At 45.3% G+C, this 19,648-nt stretch overlaps 1 long non-coding RNA gene and 1 other non-coding gene across 5 annotated transcripts in view; both read left to right on the forward strand.

Annotated features, from left to right (window-relative positions):
* Positions 1 to 5,319: 5,319 nt before the first annotated feature.
* LOC107314252 overlaps positions 5,320 to 19,648 on the forward strand; it is a 15,973-nt gene continuing 1,644 nt past the window's right edge. Inside the window, exons 1-3 of one of the 4 annotated variants that reach the window (XR_004307444.1) lie at positions 5,320 to 5,525; positions 10,841 to 11,146; positions 17,955 to 18,060. This is a non-coding gene — a long non-coding RNA (uncharacterized LOC107314252). Of the gene's footprint in view, positions 5,526 to 8,586; positions 8,691 to 8,790; positions 9,420 to 10,840; positions 11,147 to 16,366; positions 18,061 to 19,648 lie in introns of those variants that run through there. The other 3 variants (XR_004307445.1, XR_004307446.1, XR_001555315.2) reach the window with 3 other exon arrangements.
* LOC116653558 lies at positions 8,804 to 8,994 on the forward strand. Its single transcript, XR_004307657.1, has one exon. It is a non-coding gene; the product is annotated as a U2 spliceosomal RNA (small nuclear RNA).

Here is a 19,648-nt window from a genome sequence, read left to right on the forward strand (position 1 = left end):
GAAAGGACTAGAAGATCAATTTCTAGTTCCACCATTAGCATACTTCCTGGCTAATCATTTCCCATCAGTTGCCATCCAGCGTTTCTTGAACACTCCTGGTCGGTGACTTCCACCCCCCTGGGGCGTGCATTCCAATGGCCTGTACTTACTACTTTCCGAAAAGTAATACTTCCTAATGTCCAGCCTGAATCTCCCCTGATGCAGCTTAAAACCATTCCCTCTAGTTCTATCACTATCACACACTATGTCAAACTATTACTAATATTATCTATAACACAGCAAGTTACAAAGCAATACCACTAAGTAAGAAACACACAATTACAATAGTACATTTCTGTACTATTAGTTGCATTAGTTGCTCCCTCTGGAGCTGCATGCAAATACCAAGTAAGCGTTGCTAACCATGCTTTCAATCTATTATTCATTCCTATAACTTCACAGGAAAAAAGGGCTAGCTTAAACATGGTCCAATATGTTTGGAGCATCATAAAAGAGGAACTAATGACATGCAGTACCTTGTAAAGCAAACTTACTAGAGAAAACATTTTTTTTCTTTTCTCTTTTCTTTTCTTTTCTTTTCTTTTCTTTTCTTTTCTTTTCTTTTCTTTTCTTTTCTTTTCTTTTCTTTTCTTTTCTTCTCTTCTCTTCTCTTTTCTTTTCTTTTCTTTTTTTTTTTTTTTTTTTTCAATAGAGAGGGAAAAAAAGTAAAAAAGCAAAACTCAGCAGTGTTTATAAAATAAACCGGGGTATTAGCAGTCCGCCTGGACTTTCAAGGTCAAGCTCACAGGTGCAGAATCGCAAACCTAAGATAGCTCCTTAATAGGGAAAAAAAAACTTGTAGCTCTGTTAAAAGCTAGAAGAGCAACAGAAGAAAACACAGAAAAACAGCAACTCAATTTGCCCGCATTCTCCACCAAAATCTGTCACGGTTTAATGGAATCCACCTGGGTCTGTGACAGGGGGCCCCAGGGGCCCCGTGGCCCAAGGCGGCCCTAGTGAAGGAAAAGTATATTAGGAAAGAAAACAAAAATGCACGTCTAAGGAGGCAATTAGTTACTACTAATACTATATCGAATACAGGATAACACAATATATACATATAATTGAAAATTGAGCTAACGAATCAGGCAAAATAGGAGGAGAATGAGTCCCGTAACCGAGAGGCCTACTGTTTGTGAAATTTAGGCGAAACGGTGAAGGTCCACACATCCCCTGAACCCAGAACTCGAAGAGTCAGTTGTCTGCGACTGAGTTAAGTAAAGATAGTCAGTCCATGACATAGTTTTTCTTGGGAGATGTGTCTTCTTCTAGTAAGTTGCAGATTCAGTAAATAGTTTAATGCGTTTATAGGTTTATGATGTGAATATGATGCAAAAAATTACAAATTATATTAACAATACACTTTGTATATAGTGTGATGTTATGCATTCTGCCAGCATGTCGTTGGAAGCAATTAAACGGAAGTGGAAACAACAAAGTCTGTTCTACAGGAGGCATTAGACATGTCATCTCTTGCCCTTTAAAAACACAATGTTCAAGGTCTTGCTTCTTGTAACTTGGCTATCGTGACTCCCTTAAACCACATCCGTAAGTTTGGAAGATTTGGAGAGCAATTTCTTCTTGTTCCAGAGCGGCAACCCTGTCCAAGCCGTGCTTTTGTCATGGCGAGTGACTACTCAGCTGCTTGGACACGTCTATTTTGGTGTCACTATCCCGTGTGAGTTACAGAATGAAGTCTGAGTTCTAACCTGAGCCATGTCTACTTTGAAGGATTATTTGCAGAGTTACCTTTCTTCTTCTCATTTCTAAACTCTGTATCAGTTTCCTGACACACCACGCATGTTTCGTGTTATGACTCAGGCTGGCTGAGGCCGCACCTCATACTGTGTTCAGTTATTGGCCCCTACTGCAAGGAGCATTGTGACCTAGAACGTGTCAGAGGAGGGCTACGAAGCTTGGGGGTCTGAGCAGGCCTTAGGAGAGCGCCTGAGGGAAGCTAGGATTGTTCAGCCCCTGGGCGGAGAGGAGGCTCAGGGGAGACTTTTATAGATCCTCTAAGTTCCTGAGGGAGGTTGCCAGTGACTGGGGGTTGCGACTCTTTCTCTGTCATAGTTTATTGTTTCGTGCGGGTTGGAAGGGACGTTAGAAGATCATCGATCTGGTATTATCTGATAGAACCAGAGGGTGGTTCAAGTGCAGCAGGGGAGGTTCAGGCGTGGAAGCATACAAGGCGATTAATATATAAACTTCTACAAGAAAGGTGGTCCTGGGTTGCTCACCTCTGTTTCATCGCAGGGAGCCCTGAGACGGCTACATATCCAGCTCAAGGGAGTTCCTCTCAGTGCCAGCCCGATTTGGGACTTCCCAGTTTTCGCTTCCTTTCTTCACCTTGTTTTCCTCTAGACCTTGGTGCCCGTGTATTGCCTTTTACATCGACATTGTACCCATGCTAATACCCCGCCCTCTGTGATACGTTTGACCGGCCGCTACCCGCCAGGCCTCGCTGATCTGCCACCTGCGTCAACATCTGCCTTCGCGGCGCCAGTGCTATCCGCCGACTCCGCATCGCTCCAACGTGTGGGTTCCACGCTTGCTGTGCTTCGTGCGATTGCGCAGTGATCGAGGTGCCCACAAACAAGGCGCTGGGGAACACCGGAAGCTTACCTTGTCAGCGCATGCGGTCCTTCAGATTCGTCACACCGATAGCATACCTAGCCGCAGATACACGCGGACCGTACCTCACCGCCTAAGAAGTAGCTGGTTTACGGCGTGAGTCATGGAGCTGTATATAGAAACATGGGCGCGGCTAACACTGGGGTCTCTCGAAATGAGTCAAGAGCGGAAACGGCTCATGAGCTAGGTGCGCGAGCCTAACGGTTCTCCGTTTGCGACAGGGCTTGATGGGGGCGGGTCTATGCTCATAGACTCGCGCGTGCGAGGTCTCTATGGGGGTCGCCGGATTGCGCCCCACGATGAACCGGGGGCACGGCGGAAGCTGCCGCAGCGCGTGTACGAGATGTCGTGTAGGACTCGAGCGGCCACCGGAACGAGCGGGATAGTTGAGCGGCCAAAATAGACCGTGTCCCAGCAGCTTGAGCTAGCACTGCCATATTGACAAAGCACGCTTGACAGGGTTGAGCCTTGGATTCTGGGACTACAACAGAAGTGCAAATTGCCTCTCCAGCTTCGCAAGCTTAACTGAGAGGATTGTTTAAGGGGTCACAGAAGGCTCAAGGTTAGACACTAGAGAAGGCGAGGAAGGACGGAGAGGTGTGGAGCGTGAGAATTTGTGTTTTTACAAAGGCAAGAGAGACATGTCCTTAATGCCTCCGTCTATGTTCTAGAGAAGCGAGCGACTGTGATGTTGTCGTGGTGTGCACTTGTCCTGTCTGTAATTTGCTGGGTGCAGACGTGCTGTGGGCCTGTGAACCGTGTGCTTGCGATTCATCGCGGCACTTTTGATACAGATTCAAGCTGATCCAGTATATGTTATTATTCGCGAGAAGTTTGTCATATTGATCGGTCCTCGATTTGGTTTAATAATTATAAGGACTCTCTGTATTTTCTTGATCAGCCGATTCCACATCATAACAATCATATAAAGCCAGATGAAAATTTTACTGAATCTGCAACTTGTAGGCGAGGTTGCCACAGGCAGACATATGGTCCTCCGGCTACCGACGCATCTGCGATCCGGTCTCCGCAGAGTAAACAATACCGACTTGGCGTATATCCGGCTACGGTGCCACCTCCCCGCGGAGGAGCGTAGTGAGTTGAAAGCAGAGCATGTGTCCTGATGCTGTGCGGGGTTCGCGCTTGGTTGGCTCGCAGGAGCGGGGGGCACTTCAGTCAGTTACCAGGTCGGCACGATTTGGCGACGTGTGGATCAATTGCCTGGGCAAGGAGCGAGGCCCTGCACCAGGGATCTTGGAAGCAGCACGACGCCTGAGCGCTGAACAACGGGGGTTCGAAAAGAGCAATAATTGATGCTCTAAGTCTCTGCAAGTTAGCGAAACAACCCGGCCAGCGCCTATATAGCTTGGACGTTGGAGTGGCTGGAACGATTGTTTGGAGGATATGGACCTGGGTCGAGGTATTTGATGATTTCTGTACCTCGCTGAACATGCGCGGAATATCAGGGCGTGTGCATCTACGCTTTGTCGCGCAGGCGATCTGGTCATCGGATTGCTGGGGGTGAAGTTTCTGTGGGGATGAAACGGCTAGATGAAGTCATTTCATCATCAGTGGAGATAGCTCCCGTGGTCTCTCGGTCGCTAGTAGGAACTCGGGAGTGTGCGTTGTCTCTCCTTATCTCCTTGGTCTATATATCTGTGTGGTATCCGATCACTATCCATATGTGTTGCTTCCATATGGATCATGCTTTGTTCTCTCGTAGCTGATCCTGTTCTTACTGTGAGCTTGTCATATATTGTGTATTGTAAGAATGAGATACTTCGTACTCTGTTAGAACCTTACTACATTCTGCTCTTTACTCTCTTCGGAGACTTTTCGGGAGCCGGATTTGGGTTCTTATCCTATTGCCCATGACAGAATGCAATGCCTCTGTGAGATCACTGAATGGGCCACCAAAGTGTTTTCGTCTTAACTGACATTGCCAGACTCCTCTGAGGAGCGTATATGTGGCTTGTGTAATTAGTTCCTAAAGACTTAACGTGTATCTCTGTTAAGAAATAAGTGTTGGCATTGCTCGGCCCCCATGACCAAGTTACACGCTGATCACACCAATATGGTGAGCTGTAAAATGGCGTTTAATGAACCGTGTGAGACTGTTATATAGGGCTCCAATTTCAGCCTCATACATATACATTACCGAGCACGGGGAGGCCTATCGCGTTACATCCCGTGAGTTCGTGCCGCCTAATACATCAGCTTATGGCCTCACTGACAGCAGAAACACCACCCATGGTTCAGGTCAGCCTTCTTGGCTGACCATTGGGCAGGAACTGGAGCTCGGTGAGAGTTGATCTATGCTATTTTGTCTGCCTTTGCTTTCTGTTCACAATTTTCTGGCTTCTGCAGACTCCACATGCAGCCAGGCCTGGCACTTTACATCCTCAACTTCTGCCTTTCCTTTTGATGTAGTGCATGTTTTAGGTGCAAGATTAACATCCCACCTCTTTCCTCTCTACAGACTCTCCAGCATCAGCCAGCAGAGAAATTGCCTTCTTCTTCCCAGAGTTCAATGAACAGCTCTGGTACCAGCAGGAGGAGCCACGTCTGCGCTGTGGGCAAATGTATTACAATGCAGAGAAGCGTGTTCACTGTGTGATCAGGGATGAAGAAACAGATTTGACATGAGTTACCTGGGGGTATGGTCTGCTGAGCTGGACACAGCTGCCAGCCACACTGTTTGGTTCGGCCTCATAACAAGACACAGAATCATGACGTGTCTTAAGGACTGTGGGGAAAGGAAAAACAGATGAGCACTGTGCTGGGCTGCTTGGGACTGTTGTTTGTGTAGCATTCAGGTGCTGGGACCAACTTCTTCAGTAGCGGTACTCAAAGTCAATGCAGAGATAAAGCCGTGCGCTTCCCCAGCCCTCATCTGCTTATTTGTGTACGAGCAGTGCAGGTGAATTCCTCCAAGGACTTGGCAGCTGGGGGTGACAGGCTTTGCTGATAATAGGCCCAGATTCTTACTGTCTGCTCTGTTCCCTCTTTCCCTTATGAAGGAAGGAGTTAATGGGATGAAAATGGAAAAAATGCACTGGTGAGCGGTGCAATAGTAACTCTTCTGTTACTGCTTCCCTGGATCCAAGCTGAGAGGAAAGGTGGCCTTCAAACTCATCCTAATTCTTATATTAAGCATCTGGTGGAGGGCACAGGTGGAACTTTTTCTCAGTAGGGAAGCAGTTCCTTTTAGTCTGGACTGACAACCCTATGACAGATCTTCTAGAAGTGATTGCAGAAAGGTGTGAAGCAGCCCAGTGCCTGTGCAGGATCCTATGTGTTTTGCTTTGGTTGGTGGCTCTGATGGAACCTGATAGTGGCTGTAAAAGCTACGAATATTGTGAGTGTGTAATAAAGGCAAAAAATGTATAATTCAGTGCAGGTACACAGACACCACAGGAGCTCTGTCTGGAGCTCTTTTACATTCAGCCTCGTAACAAAATACCCAGTGGTGGCTCAGAGGCTGAATTGTTTCTGGGTTTGCTGTGAGCCAAAGCATAGAGCTCCACCTCCTTTGTACATTTGTGTTCCAAGTGTTTCAGCTGTCCAGATCATTGGTAGGTTGCTGCGTGATGAGGCACGAGGCCTTGGGTTTGAGTTACTGTGCAAAGTTCTGTGCTCACTTATGTTCTCCTGTCATTTCAAGATCTGCCCATGTGTGGGTTTTTAATCCATTTAAACTGTCCCTTAATTGTTTTTTCCAATACTGATGGTTTCCTTTTTAATCAGAGTGCTGAGAGAGCTTTTTTCATGGAATTCCAAATGCACTGAATCAGGGAATGGACCCTGGGAATGTACTTAGAACAAGTCTGTTTGCCTGACTCTCCCTTCTGACGTTAAGCACGAGTGTCAGTGATACTGAAGCTCTGTTGACTGAGTCCCAAGTTAATTAGCGAGCTGTTCTGTGGATCACAGACAAGTTGCTCTTTGGTTAGTTTAAGACAGACGTGTTTGAGAAAATGTAAGTTGTCAAAGTGCTGCTGTCCAGCTTCCTTGGTTCAGTGCACTAATGCTCTTGTTCTTTCCTTGCTATTATAGGAGATTAAACCCAACCATTATTTTGTTTCAGGTACAGATCAAAAGAGTCTGCTGAATATGGCTGCATTTCTGCCTTGCTGCTTTTGTTTTCACCAGCAGTACCCAAAGGTGGATCTGTTCATGACATGAACTTACCCAGACCCAAATTCTTGCTTTCATTAATGACTGATACACTATTGGTTCCCCAAATGCCTTTACCTTGTGTGCTTGTTCTGGTAACTGCTGATCTTTACTATTTTTCTCCACCTTCCTTCTTTACATTGTTTTCTTTTATGATGTTAATTGGGGATGTCATGACATAGTAACTCCTATCTCTTTCTTCATCTGAAATGTTTATTTTTTGTAATCCCTTGAAGGAAACCTTGAATTTCAAGTACTGATCCTCCATCCCAGTATCATGTTTTCACATACTGTTACAGATCCTGGTTGGCATTGCTCAGGTAGCTGTCAAGTTAGTGCTGATGTGGAAATGGTATTGGTGGAAAGGCTGCAGACAGAGGGTGGTGATCAGTGGTTCTTTGTCAAGGTGGAGGCTGGTGATGAGTGGTGTCCCCAGTGATCTGTCTGAAGACACCAGGGACTGGTGCTCTTCAACATCTTCCTCAATAACATCAGTGATGGAATCAAGTGCACCCTCAGCTGTTTGCCAATGACACCAAGCTGAGTGGTGCAGTTGATGGAGTGGAAGGAAGGGATGCCATTCAGAGGGGTCTCAACAGACTTGAAAGGTAGGTCTGGGTGAATCTAATGAGGTTCAACACAGCAAAGTGCAAGGTTTTGCACTTGGGCTGGAGGAATCCCAGGCATTTCTACAGACTGGGAGGAGCAGTCCTTAAGAGAAGCCCCGCAGAGAAGGACCTGGGGGTCCTGGTGGATGAAAAACAGAACATGAGCCAGCAGTGTGCTCTTACAGCTCGGAAAGCAAATGGGATCATGGGCTCCATCAGCAGAGGGGTGGCCAGCAGGGACAGGGAGGGGATTGTCCCTCTCTGCTCTGCCCTCATGAGGCCCTGTCTGCAGCACTGCATCCAAGTGTGGGGCCCCCAGTACACGAAAGACAGGGAGCTGTTGGATAGGGTCCGGAGGAGACCACGAAGATGCTCAGAGGACTGCAGTATCTCCCATACAAATACAGGCTGAGGGAGCTGGGCTTGTTCAGCATGGAGAAGAGAAGGCTTCGGGGTGACCTCATTGCAGCCTGCCAGGACCTGAAGGGAGCCTCCAAACAGGAGGGGAGTCAGCTCTGTGAAAGGGCAGATAATGGCCGGACAAGGGGAAATGGTTTGGAGCTGAAGGAGAGCAGATTGAGGCTGAATGTCAGGGGGAGACACTATTCACTGTGAGAGTGGTGAGGTGCTGGAACAGCTGCCCAGAGAGGCTGTGGATGCCCCGTCCATCCCTGGAGGTGTTCAAGGCCAGGTTGGATGGGGCTCTGGGCAGACTGGGCTGGTATTCAATGTGGAGGTTGGTGGCCCTGCCTGTGGTGGGGGGTTGGAGTTCCATGATCCTGAAGGTCCCTTCCAACCCGGGCCATTCTATGATGATTCTATGACTGTATGTCCTTGGTCCACCTGAGTGGGGGAGCTCAGTCCCGTTTCCCCTATCAAGGTCTTTAACCCCCCGCACCCGGAGCTCCCGGCAGCTTTACAGCTCCATCCGTAGGAACCCACGGGATGAAGGGAATCACCGCCTGGGGCTGACGGGACACCCCTGTCACAGCTGCACCGCTGCTGTCAATGAGGGACGGGCAGAGCACGGGGCTGAGGTCAGAGCTGGGGGCGGAGCCTGCGAAGTAGCGACCCAATGAGAGGGAGGGACGGTTGGTGGGCGGGGCTTGACTGGAGGGGCGGGTCTATGCTAATCAGAGCCGCGGGGGTCGCCGGGATTGCTCCGCCACGATGAACCGGGGCCCGGCGGAGCCGCTGTCGGGGACGGAGCGGGAGCGGCACCGGCGGAGCGGGGTGGGAGCAGGGCTGGGGAGGAGGCGGAGGGGTCGGGGCAGGCGTTGGGTGTGCGACCGTGATGTGTCGGGGGTGCGCGTGGGGGCGGGTGCTGTGCGGCCGGTGAGCCAGGTATCGCTTCTCGGCCTTTTGGCTAAGATCAAGTGTAGTATCTGTTCTTATCAGTTTAATATCTGATACGTCCTCGATTTGAGGACTTTATATTAAACGGATTTTTGGGTGTGGGAGTTGGACCCGGAGCTTGCTCCCTCCGCTCCGCGCATCGTCCCGGTATGGCAGTATCTCCGGGTACGGTGCACCTCCCCCGGGAGGAGCGTGGTGGTGAAAGGCAGAGCTGTGTCCTGTGCTGTGCGGGGTGTGGCGCCTTGGCTTGGCTGAGGGCAGGGAGGGCACTTCAGTCAGTTCCAGGTGGCACCGAATTGCTGCGAGTGTGGATCTGCCTGGGCGGAGCGAGGCCCTGCACAGGGATCTGGACAGGCTGCAGAGCTGGGCTGAACCAACGGGGTGGTTCAACAAGAGCAAATGCCGGGTCCTGCACTTTGGCCACAACAACCCCGGGCAGCGCTATAGGCTTGGGGTGGAGTGGCTGGAGGATTGTGTGGAGGAAACGGACCTGGGGGTATTGATGGATTCTGACCTGAACATGAGCCGAAAGTGTGCCCTAGTGGCCAAGATGGACGACGGCATCCTGCCCTGTATAGAAATAGTGCTGCCAGCAGGAGCAGAGAGGTGATTGTCCCCCTGTACTCAGCACTGGTGCGGCCGCACCTTGAATTCTGTCTCCAGTTGTGGGCCCCTCACTGCAAGATACTGAGGGCCTGGAACATGTTCAGAGGAGGGCTACAAAGCTGATGAGGGGTCTGGAGCACAATGGGGCCATATGAGGAGAGGCTGCAGGAGCTGGGAATGTCCAGCCTGGAGAAGAGATGGCTCAGGGGAGACCTCATTGCTCTCTATAACTTCCTGAAGGGAGGTTGCAGTGAGCTGGGGGTCGGCCTCTTCTCTTGTATTACTTTTCGGAAAGGGTGGTCAGGCATTGGAATGGACTGGACAGGGAGGTGGTGGAGTCACCGACCATGGGAGTGTTCAAGAAACGTCTAGATGTTGTGTTGATGAATATGATTTAGCCAGGAAGTATTGGTGATGGTTGGACTAGATGATCTCCTAGGTCTTTTCCAACCTTGATAATTCTGTGATTCTGTGATTCATATATAAAAAACTGTGTATGTGCGTGTATGTGTGTGTTTGTATATCTGTGTTTGTGTATATATCTGTATCTGTGTGTATGTGTATATATCTATATGTGTCTGTGTGTATATATGTATGTGTATATGTGTGATGGTGGTTGTGTCTGTGTGTGTATATATATATATGTATGTGTGTATATGTTTGTATTTATGTGTGTGTGTAGATATATGTGTGTATATATATGCACACATCTATGTGTGTGTGTGTATATATATGTGCGTGTATATACATATATGTGTGTGTATATGAGTGTGTGTATATAAGTGTATTTGTATAAGTGTGTGTATATGTATTTGTGTATATGGGGCTGTATTTGTGTGTGTATGGGGGTGTATATGGGTGGCTGTGTGTGTATATGTGTGTGTGTATGTGTGTGCATAAAACTGTATGTGTGTATATGAGTGTATGAGTGTATATGTGTCCATATGAGTGTATGTGTGTCTATATGAGTCTATATGAGTGTATGTGTGTCTATATGTGTGTACGTGGGGGTGTACATGGCGTTGTATATGGGGGTCTATATGTGTGTGTATATGGGTGTATATATGGGGGTGTATATGTGTGTGCGTATGGGGGTTTATATGGGTGTGTATGGGGGTGTGCATTATTGTGTATGTGTGTGTGTATAAGTGTGTATATATAAAGTATATGTGTGTGCTGCTCCCCCTGCAATTCCCATATCCGCCACTAGGTGGCAGCACCAGTAGTGGAATCTTCAGTCCCAATCAGTGATGGACAGGATGGGGGAACTGCTTTGTTAATGGGGTGTGGGCATGGAATCGATATGGAACCTAATGGGGGGACCCTATTGATTATGGATTACTTCAGCCTGTATCTATAAGGTAGTTTGTATTTATGGTGCTGCTGCCTTTATTAACCCTACCTGCTTTCCATCCCTGTAGGTTGAGGTTGGATTCCTGTTGTCAGTATGCCCATTCCAGATCCATTTCAGCTCTGAATTCAACATCTGTGTACATAGAACAAAGACAAGGACCCAATGTGTGCAGGATGGATCCCAATGTGTGCTCACATTGCAATGTGGGACATCTATCCTGTTGTCTCCTTACTGGGTATCAATGAGCAACAACATTCTTGCTGGATCCCAATGGAGCTGCAGATCCAATCCAGCCCTCATATTCATAATGGATCCCAATGGCAGGTGCTGATCCAACATGGTACCAGGATCTGGATGGACAGAGTAGAGATGGGTCCCAATTGCTTTTACATGTGGCTACATCCTATAATTCATCTTATTATTTGCCCAATTCAGCCTCTGCTGTGTCTCCCTCTTCATCTCCCTCATTGTCTTCCTCTTCATCATCTCCCTCATCATCATCATTCTAATCACTGTCTGTCATTGTGTCCTCATTTGCTGCCTGTTCTGCTCTCATATTTCCTGTGTCTCATTCTCTGATCATTCTCTGCCTCTCACTCTAAGAGCTCTCTGCGTGTTGTTCTATAACCATTAATTGATACTCAGTGTCCATTCATTCTGTGTTTCATTCTCTACCCATTCATTGCCACTTATTATCCAATCATTCTTTGTGTCTTATTCTGTAACCATTCATTGCTCTTCCTTCTCCAATCATTCTCTTATTTTATCAGCTTTCACTGCCACTCACTGTCCAATCATTCTCTGTGTCTCATTCTGTAATACTTCATTGCCACTCACTGTCCAATCATTCTGTGTCTCATTCTGTACCCATTCACTTCCACTCATTGTCCAATCATTTTCTGTCTCATTCTCTACTCATTCACATTCATTCACTGTTCAATTGTTTTGTCTCTAATTTTCTCACCATTCACTTCCACTCTTTGTCCAATATTCTCTGTTTCATTCTGTAACCCTTCACTGCCACTCACTGTCCAATCATTCTCTGTGTTTCATTGCGTCAGCATTTACTGCCACTCACTGTCCAATCATTGTTTGTGTCTCATTTTCTAGCCCTTCATTGCCACTCATTATCCAATCATTTTTTGTCTGTCTTTTTCTATCCATTCACGGCCTCTCATTGTCCAATCATTCTGTCTGTCTCATTCTCTCATCATTCATTGCTACTCACTGGCCAATCATTCTCTGTGTCTTATTCTGTTACTATTCATTGCTATTCATTGTCATTGTGTCATTCTCTCCCCATTCACTACCATTCATTGTCCAGTCATTCTCTCTGTCTCATTTCCTAACCATTTATTGCTATTTACTGTCCAATCATTCTTTGTGTTTCATTTTGTCACCATTAACGGTCTTTTATTGTCCAATCATTCTCTGTGTCTCATTCTCTACCCATTCACTGTCATTCATTGTCCAATTGTTTTCTGTCTTTCATTTTGTCAACATTCACATCCACTCAGTGTCCAATCGTTGTCCTTGTTTCATTCTGTTACCTTTCACTGCCACTCACTGTCCAATCATTCTCTGTTTCATTCTTTAACTATTAACTCCCACTCACTGTCCAACCATTCTATGTCTCATTCTCTACCCATTCACTGCCACTCACTGTCCAATCACTGTCTGTGTCTCATTCTCTCCCCACTCACTGTTACTTATTGTCCAATCATTCTCTGTGTTTATTTGGTTAACCCATCATTGCCACTTAGTGTACATAATTGTCTGTTTTTTTTTCTCCAGTCATTCACTGCCAGTCATTGTCCAATCATTCTCTGTGTCTCATTCTCTACCCATTCACTGTCACTCACTGTCCAATCACTCTCTGTGTTTCATTCTTTACCTATTAACTACCACTCACTTTCCAAGCATTTCATGTCTTATTCTCTATCCCTTCACTGTCACTCACTGTCCAATCATTGTCTGTGTCTCATTCTGTAAACCATTTACTTCCACTCATTGTCCAATTCTTTTTTGTCTTTCATTCTCTAACCATTCATTGCCACTCATTACCCAATCATCAATCCAATCCTAACCCTAATCCAATCATTCTCTGTCTCATTATCCATTCACTGTCACTCACTGTCCAGTTGTTTTCTGTGTCTCATTCTGTTACCCATTCACTGCCCTTTATTGTCCAATCATTCTCTATGTATTATTCTCTATCCATTCAATGCTACTCATTGTCCAGTCATTCTCTGTGTCTCATTCTCTATCCATTCACTGGCACTCACTGTCCAGTTGTTTTCCGTGTCTCATTTTCTCACCCATTCATTGCCATTCCTTGTCCCAATCATTCTGTTTGTTTTCATTATTTAACTATTAACTGCCATTTAGTGTGTAATCATTCTATGTCTCATTTTTCTACCCATTCATTGCCATTCATTATCCAATCATTCTCTGTCTCTCTTTCTCTATCCATTCTCTCCTCTTCATTTTCCAGTCATTCTCTGTGTCTTATTGTGCAGCCATTCATTGCTTCTCCTTGTCCATCACTCTCTGTATCTCATTCTTTACCCATTTCATTGCTACTCACTGTCCAATTATTCTCTCATCCTATAACCATTCATTGCCACTTGTTATCCAATCATTCTCTGTGTTTCATTCTCTCAGCATTTAGTGCCCACTCCTTGTCCAATCATTCTCTATGTTTTCATTCTTTAACTATTAACTCCCACTCACTGTCCAACCATTTTACATCTTATTTTCTCCCTATTCACTGCCCACTCACTGTCCAATCATTGTCTGTGTCTCATTCTCTCAGCAGTCAGTGCCACTCACTTTTCCCATCATTCTCTGTTATTCTCTAACCCTTCACTGCCAATTCTTGTCCAGTCATTCTCTGTGTTTCATTTTCTATCTATCACTGTCACTCATTCTCCAATGGCTTTTATGTCTCATTCTGTACCTATTTACTTTCATTCACCGTTCAATCATTCTGTCTTTCATTCTGTAACCCTTCAGTGACACTCAGTATCCAAACATTCTCTCTGTTTCATTGTCTAAGCATTGACTGTCACTCAGTCACCAATCATTGCCTGTGTCTGATTCTCTACCCATTCACTGCCATTCATTGTCCAGTCATTCTCTATGTTTCATTATTTCACTATTAACTGCCATTTAGTGTCCAATCATTTCATGTCTCATTCTCTACCCATTCATTTTCATTCACTGTCCAATCAGTCTTTGTGTCTCATTCTGTAACCTTTCATTGTTACTCTTTGTCCAATCATTCTCTGTGTCTGATTTTGTCACCATTCACTTCCACTCATTGTCCAATCAGTCTTTGTCTCTCATTCTTTACCCATTCATTGACACTCACTGTCCAATCATTCTCTGTGTTTCAATCTCTCAGCATTCATTGCCATTCACTGTCCCATCAGTCTTTGTCTCTCATTCTCTCACCATTCACTTCCACTCATTGTCCAATCATTCTCTGTGTGTCATTCTCTGACCATTTACTTCCACTCATTGTCCAATTGTTTTCTCTGTGTCATTCTCTAAGCATTCATTGCCACTCACTGTCCAGTCACTCTCTATGTTTCATTCTCTACCCATTCACTGCTACTCATTATCCAATCATTTTGTGTTTCTCATTTTGTAACCATTCACTGCCACTCGTTATCCAATCATTCTCTCTCTTATTCTTTACTCATTCTCTGCTACTTACTGTCCAATCTTTTTCTCTGTCTCATTCTGTATCTATTCACATCTTCTCACTGTCCAATCATTCTGCGTCTCATTCTCTACCCATTTAATGCCACTAATTGTCCAATTGTTTTCTGTCTCTCATTCTGTAACCATTCACTGCCAGTCATTGTCCAATATTCTCTGTTTCATTCTCTCACCATTCCCTGCCACTCACTGTCCAATCATTCTCTGTGTTTCATCCTTTAACCATTCATTGCCAGTCATTATCCAATCATTCTTTTTTATTCTCTACCCATTCACTGTCACTCCGTGTCCAATCATTGTCTGTGTCTCATTCTTTAACCCTTCACTGCCACTTCTTGTCCAGTCATTCTCTGTGTGTCATTGTGTAAGCATTTAGTTCCACTCACTGTCCAATCATTCACTATGTTTCATTATTTACCTATTAACTCCCACTCATTGTCCAATCATTCTCTGTGTTTCATTCTCTACCCATTCACTGCCCCTCACTGTCTCATCATTCTCTGTGTCTCATTCTTTAGCCATTCATTGCTATTGCTTATCCAGTCATTCTCTTTGTTTTATCCTTTAACCATTCATTGCCACTTGTTATCCAGTCATTCTCTTTTTCATTCTCTACCCATTCACTGTCACTCCGTGTCCATTCACTCTCTGTGTCTCAGTCTCTCACCCTTTACTTCCACTCACTGTCCAATCATTCTGTGTCTCATTCTCTCCCCATTCACTGCCATTCATTGTCCAATCATTGTCTGTGTTTCATTCTCTACCCATTCAGTGCCACTCATTATCCAATCATTTTCTGTCTCTCATTGTCTCAGCATTTACTGCCACTTGTTGTCCAATCATTCTCTGTCTTTCATTCTCTCACCATTCAATGCCACTCAGTGTCCAATCATTTTCTGTGTCTCATTCTGTAACCATTCATTGATACTCATCGTTCAATCATTTTATTTCTCATTCTCTTAGCATTCACTCCCACTCCTTGTCCCATTATTCTCTGTGTTTCATTCTCTAACCATTCACTGCCATTCAATGTCCAATCATTCTGTGTCTCATTCTGTTAACCTTAATTGCTACTCCTTGTCCAGTCATTCTCTTCGTTTCATTCTTTACCCATTCACTGTAAACCTTGTTATCCAATCATTCTCTGTCTCTCATTTTCTCACTCCTTCACTTCCAGTTATTGTCCAGTCATTTTCAGTCTCTCATTCTCTTTTCATTCACTGCTACTCATTCTCCAATCATTCTCTGTGTCTCATTCTGTACCCATTCATTGCCCTTTACTGTCCAATCATTCTCTGTGTTTATTTGTTTAATCCTTAAGGGCCATTCACTGTCCAATCATTCTGTGTTTCATTTTGTAACCATTCATTGCCACTCATTATCCAGCCATTCTCTATGTCTTTTTCTCTATTCATTCCCTGTTCCTCATTGTCCAATCATTCTCTTTGTCTCATTGTCTACCCATTCACTGATACTATTTGTCCGATCATTCCTTGTCTCTCATTCTCTACCCATTCACTGCTACTCATTATCCAATCATTCTCTGTGTCTTAGTCTGTAACCACTCACTGCCACTCACTGTCCAATCATTGTCTGTCTCTCATTTTGTACCCATTGATTGCCATATCTATTCCATACAAATCCCTAAGTCGAGAACAAAACTCCATAACCCAACTCACTATTATTTTATTAATTTGGAGAAAAATGGCTAAACTGCCCAAAAAAGGCCAACATGGCAGCGGTGGAGGGGAAAGGCAGCGCTAGTAGGGCATCCCCCGCATCAAGGTGCACTCATCCTTTCCCAGCCGCCACAGCAGATTGCCCTTGGAATTTGACTTCTTTGCATGTGTGCTCTGTATATGCATGGCCAGTGCACGACATAGAGCCCAGATGGAAAACTTGCTTCCACAAAGCCTGCTTAAGGTAGACAGAAAAAGGGTGCCCACACTGTCACCCCATTGCTATGGGTTGTTTGTTCTCATCCTTCTGCATTCTCTTTGCCTCTGCAGTCTGTCATTGCCCAGCATTTCCTGCAGTGTTCTCTTTGGTCTCAGTTTTGGTGTTCTTTTCAGCATTCTATTCAGCCTTGTCTCTTTTGGTGCTACCTCCTGTGTTCTCTTGGGCTTTTCCTCTTATTATCTTAGAGTGCTTTGCAGCTTTCTATGGTGCCTTGCATTTCATTACACTGTTCACTGCAGTGTTCTCATGGGCCATGCTCTCCAACATACCCTCCTATGGTGTTTTCTTGGGCCTTGTCTTCCATCTTGATCTTCATTGCAGTGCCCTTTTGGGCTTTATCCCCATCTTTATGTTCCCTGTAGTGCACTTCTTGGCTTTGCCTTACATTTTGATGTTCTTTGCAGTGCCCTTTTGGGTCTTGTCCCCCATCTTAATGCTCCCTGCAGTGCCCTTTTAGGCTTTGTGCTCTGTTTTAATGTTTCTTGTTGTTCTCTTTTGGGTCTTGCTGCACATATTGATGTTCCCTGCACTGCCTTTTTGGGCTTTGTGCTCTGTTTTAATGTTCCCTGTGGTGCCCTTTTGGGTCTTGCCCCCCATATTCATTTTCCTTGTGGTGCCCTTTTGGGCCTTGTCCTCCATCTTGATGTTCCATACAATGTTATCTGGTGCCTTGCCCTCCTTCTAAGTGTTCCCTGTGACATCCTCTTGCATTTTGACTTGTTTTATTTTTCCTTGCAGTGTTTTTTTGGTGCCTTGCTCACCATCTTGATGTTCTCTGCAGTGCCCTTTTGGGCCTTGCTCTTCTTCATCTTGATGTTCTCTGCAGTGCCCTATTGGGCCTTGCTCTTCATCTTGATGTTCTCTGCAGTGCCATTTTGGGCCTTGCTCTCCATCTTGCTGTTCCCTGCCATGTTCTCTTGGGCCATGCCCTCCTTTTTGTTGTTCCTGCAGTGTTCTTTTGGTGTTTCCATTTGGCCTCCTATGCTGCCTTCCCTTTGGCCTCTGTTCTTGGTGTTTCACACCATGCTCTCCTTGCTGTTGCTTTCCCTTGTGCTTTCCCTTGGCTGTTCTCTTGCTTTTGCCCTTGCCTTCCTGTTGGCTGCTTGCTTTGCTTTCCTTTTGCTGGGGCTTTCTGTGCTTGTTCTGCCTTTGGCTCTATGGGATTTGCTGGGAGGTTCATGTTAATGTTGACCTCAAGCTGCACCTTAATGGGAGCTTTAGTGATAACTGCAGTTGTCTGCAGAGTATCTGTAAGTAGAACCCTTTGTTTTTATTTAAGTAACCTTCATTCTAATCATAGTTCACAATTCTACTTTGAAAGTAACTGCACCTTTAACCTTAGAAATAGCATTAGTTATATTCCTACTATCATTACTTCTATCCCTAATAGCATGAATTATATCCTACTGCTCCCTTCCATCACAGTTAGTGTAATGTTCACAGTGTGGTACCTGCAGATGTGGGCAGTGCCTTCATTGTCATGTTGTGTCCAACAGGTTCCAGCAGAGCACAGAGATGTGCGGCTCCTGATGAGAGCAGCGAGGAACAGAAACCTGCATTGCCTGGACCCAGCTTTGCTGATGGTAACTCTCAGCCCAGCAGGTAAGGGCAGCACACACAATTGCTTTTTACCTGTTCCATACTGAGATTCAAGGTTAGTGTTCCTGAGCTCATTTCTGCACTCCATGGTGTCCTATGGGCTGTCAGTGCTTGTCCTGCTGTGTTGTCTTTGTGTTTGCTCTTTGCTGTTGCTCAGCTGTTTCTTGCAGTAACACAAGGACATGGCTAAAATGGAGGGCAAGGACCAAGAGAACGATGCAAGGAACGCCAAAATGGAGGGCAAGGCCCAAAAGAACACTGCAGTGAATGCCAAAATGTAGGGCAAGGCCCAAGAGAATGCCTCAAAGAATGTAAAAATGGAGGGCAAGGAGAAAACTGCAAGAAACAGCTGAGCAACAGCAAAGAGCAAACACAAAGACAACACAGCAGGACAAGCACAGACAGCCCATAGGACACCATGGAGTGCAGAAATGAGCTCAGGAACACTAACCTTGCATCTCAGTATGGAACAAGTAAAAACCAATGGATATGTGCTGCCCTTACCTGCTGGGCTGAGAGTTACCATCAGCAAAGCTGGGTCCAGGCAATGCAGGTCTCTGTTCCTCGCTGCTCTCATCAGGAGCCGCACATCTCCGTGCTCTGCTGGAACCTGTTGGACACAACATGGCAATGAAGGCACTGCCCACATCTGCAGGTACCACACTGTGAGCATTACACTAACAAGGATGGAAACAAGCATTAGGAATAGAATTAATGCTAGTACAGATATAATTAATAGTGTTAAGGATAAAATTAATGCCTAATTTAAAAATAATAAAGTTTTAAATTTGCAGTAAGTTTAACAATTGTATCCCACACTACGATCATAATTAAAGTAACTTTCACATAAAGCACTGAGCATCACTTTTATGACTGCATTTATCATAACAGACACCTTTAGTATTGGGTTAAGACTTATATGAACAAATACGCTACAGTTACATTTTTGGTTAAAATTTTATAACTTACAAGCCCCGGCATTAAGCCAGGGAGCAAGAGTCGAGAATTTAACACAAATAAAACAAAACCTCCAAGCAAATCCCAAAGACCAAATGCAAACAGAACAACCACAGAAAGACACTGCAACAGAAAAGCAAAGCAAGCAGCCAAGGGTAAGACAAGGACAAAAGCAATAAGGAAAGCCAAGGGAAAGCCAAAGCAAAAGCAACAGCAAACAGACCATTATAGGGAACACCAAGAACAAAGGCCAAAGGGAAAGCAGCGTGGGAAACCAAGAAAATGATAAAGGGAACACTGAAATAAAGGGCAAAGCTCAATAGACCACTGCATGGAACTGCAAAACACAGGGCAAGGCCAAAACAGCCACTGCAGGGGGAAATACATTCAAGATGGATAGGGTAAAACCCCAAAGAAAAATGCTGCAAGGCGGAAACAATCAAGATGGAGGGACAAAAGCCCAAAGAAGAAGATACACTTCAGAAACATCAAGATGGAGGGGGCAAGGGGCTCAATTAAAAAATATTCCCACATGGAAAAAGGAATCCAAGATTGGAGGGGGCAAAACCCAAGAGAACGCTGCAGCAAACACCAAGATGGAGGGCAAGGCCCACAAGAACAACACATATCTCTT

Source organism: Coturnix japonica, chromosome 5 (genome assembly GCF_001577835.2).
Source record: "Coturnix japonica isolate 7356 chromosome 5, Coturnix japonica 2.1, whole genome shotgun sequence".
Taxonomy (NCBI): Eukaryota; Metazoa; Chordata; class Aves; order Galliformes; family Phasianidae; genus Coturnix; species Coturnix japonica.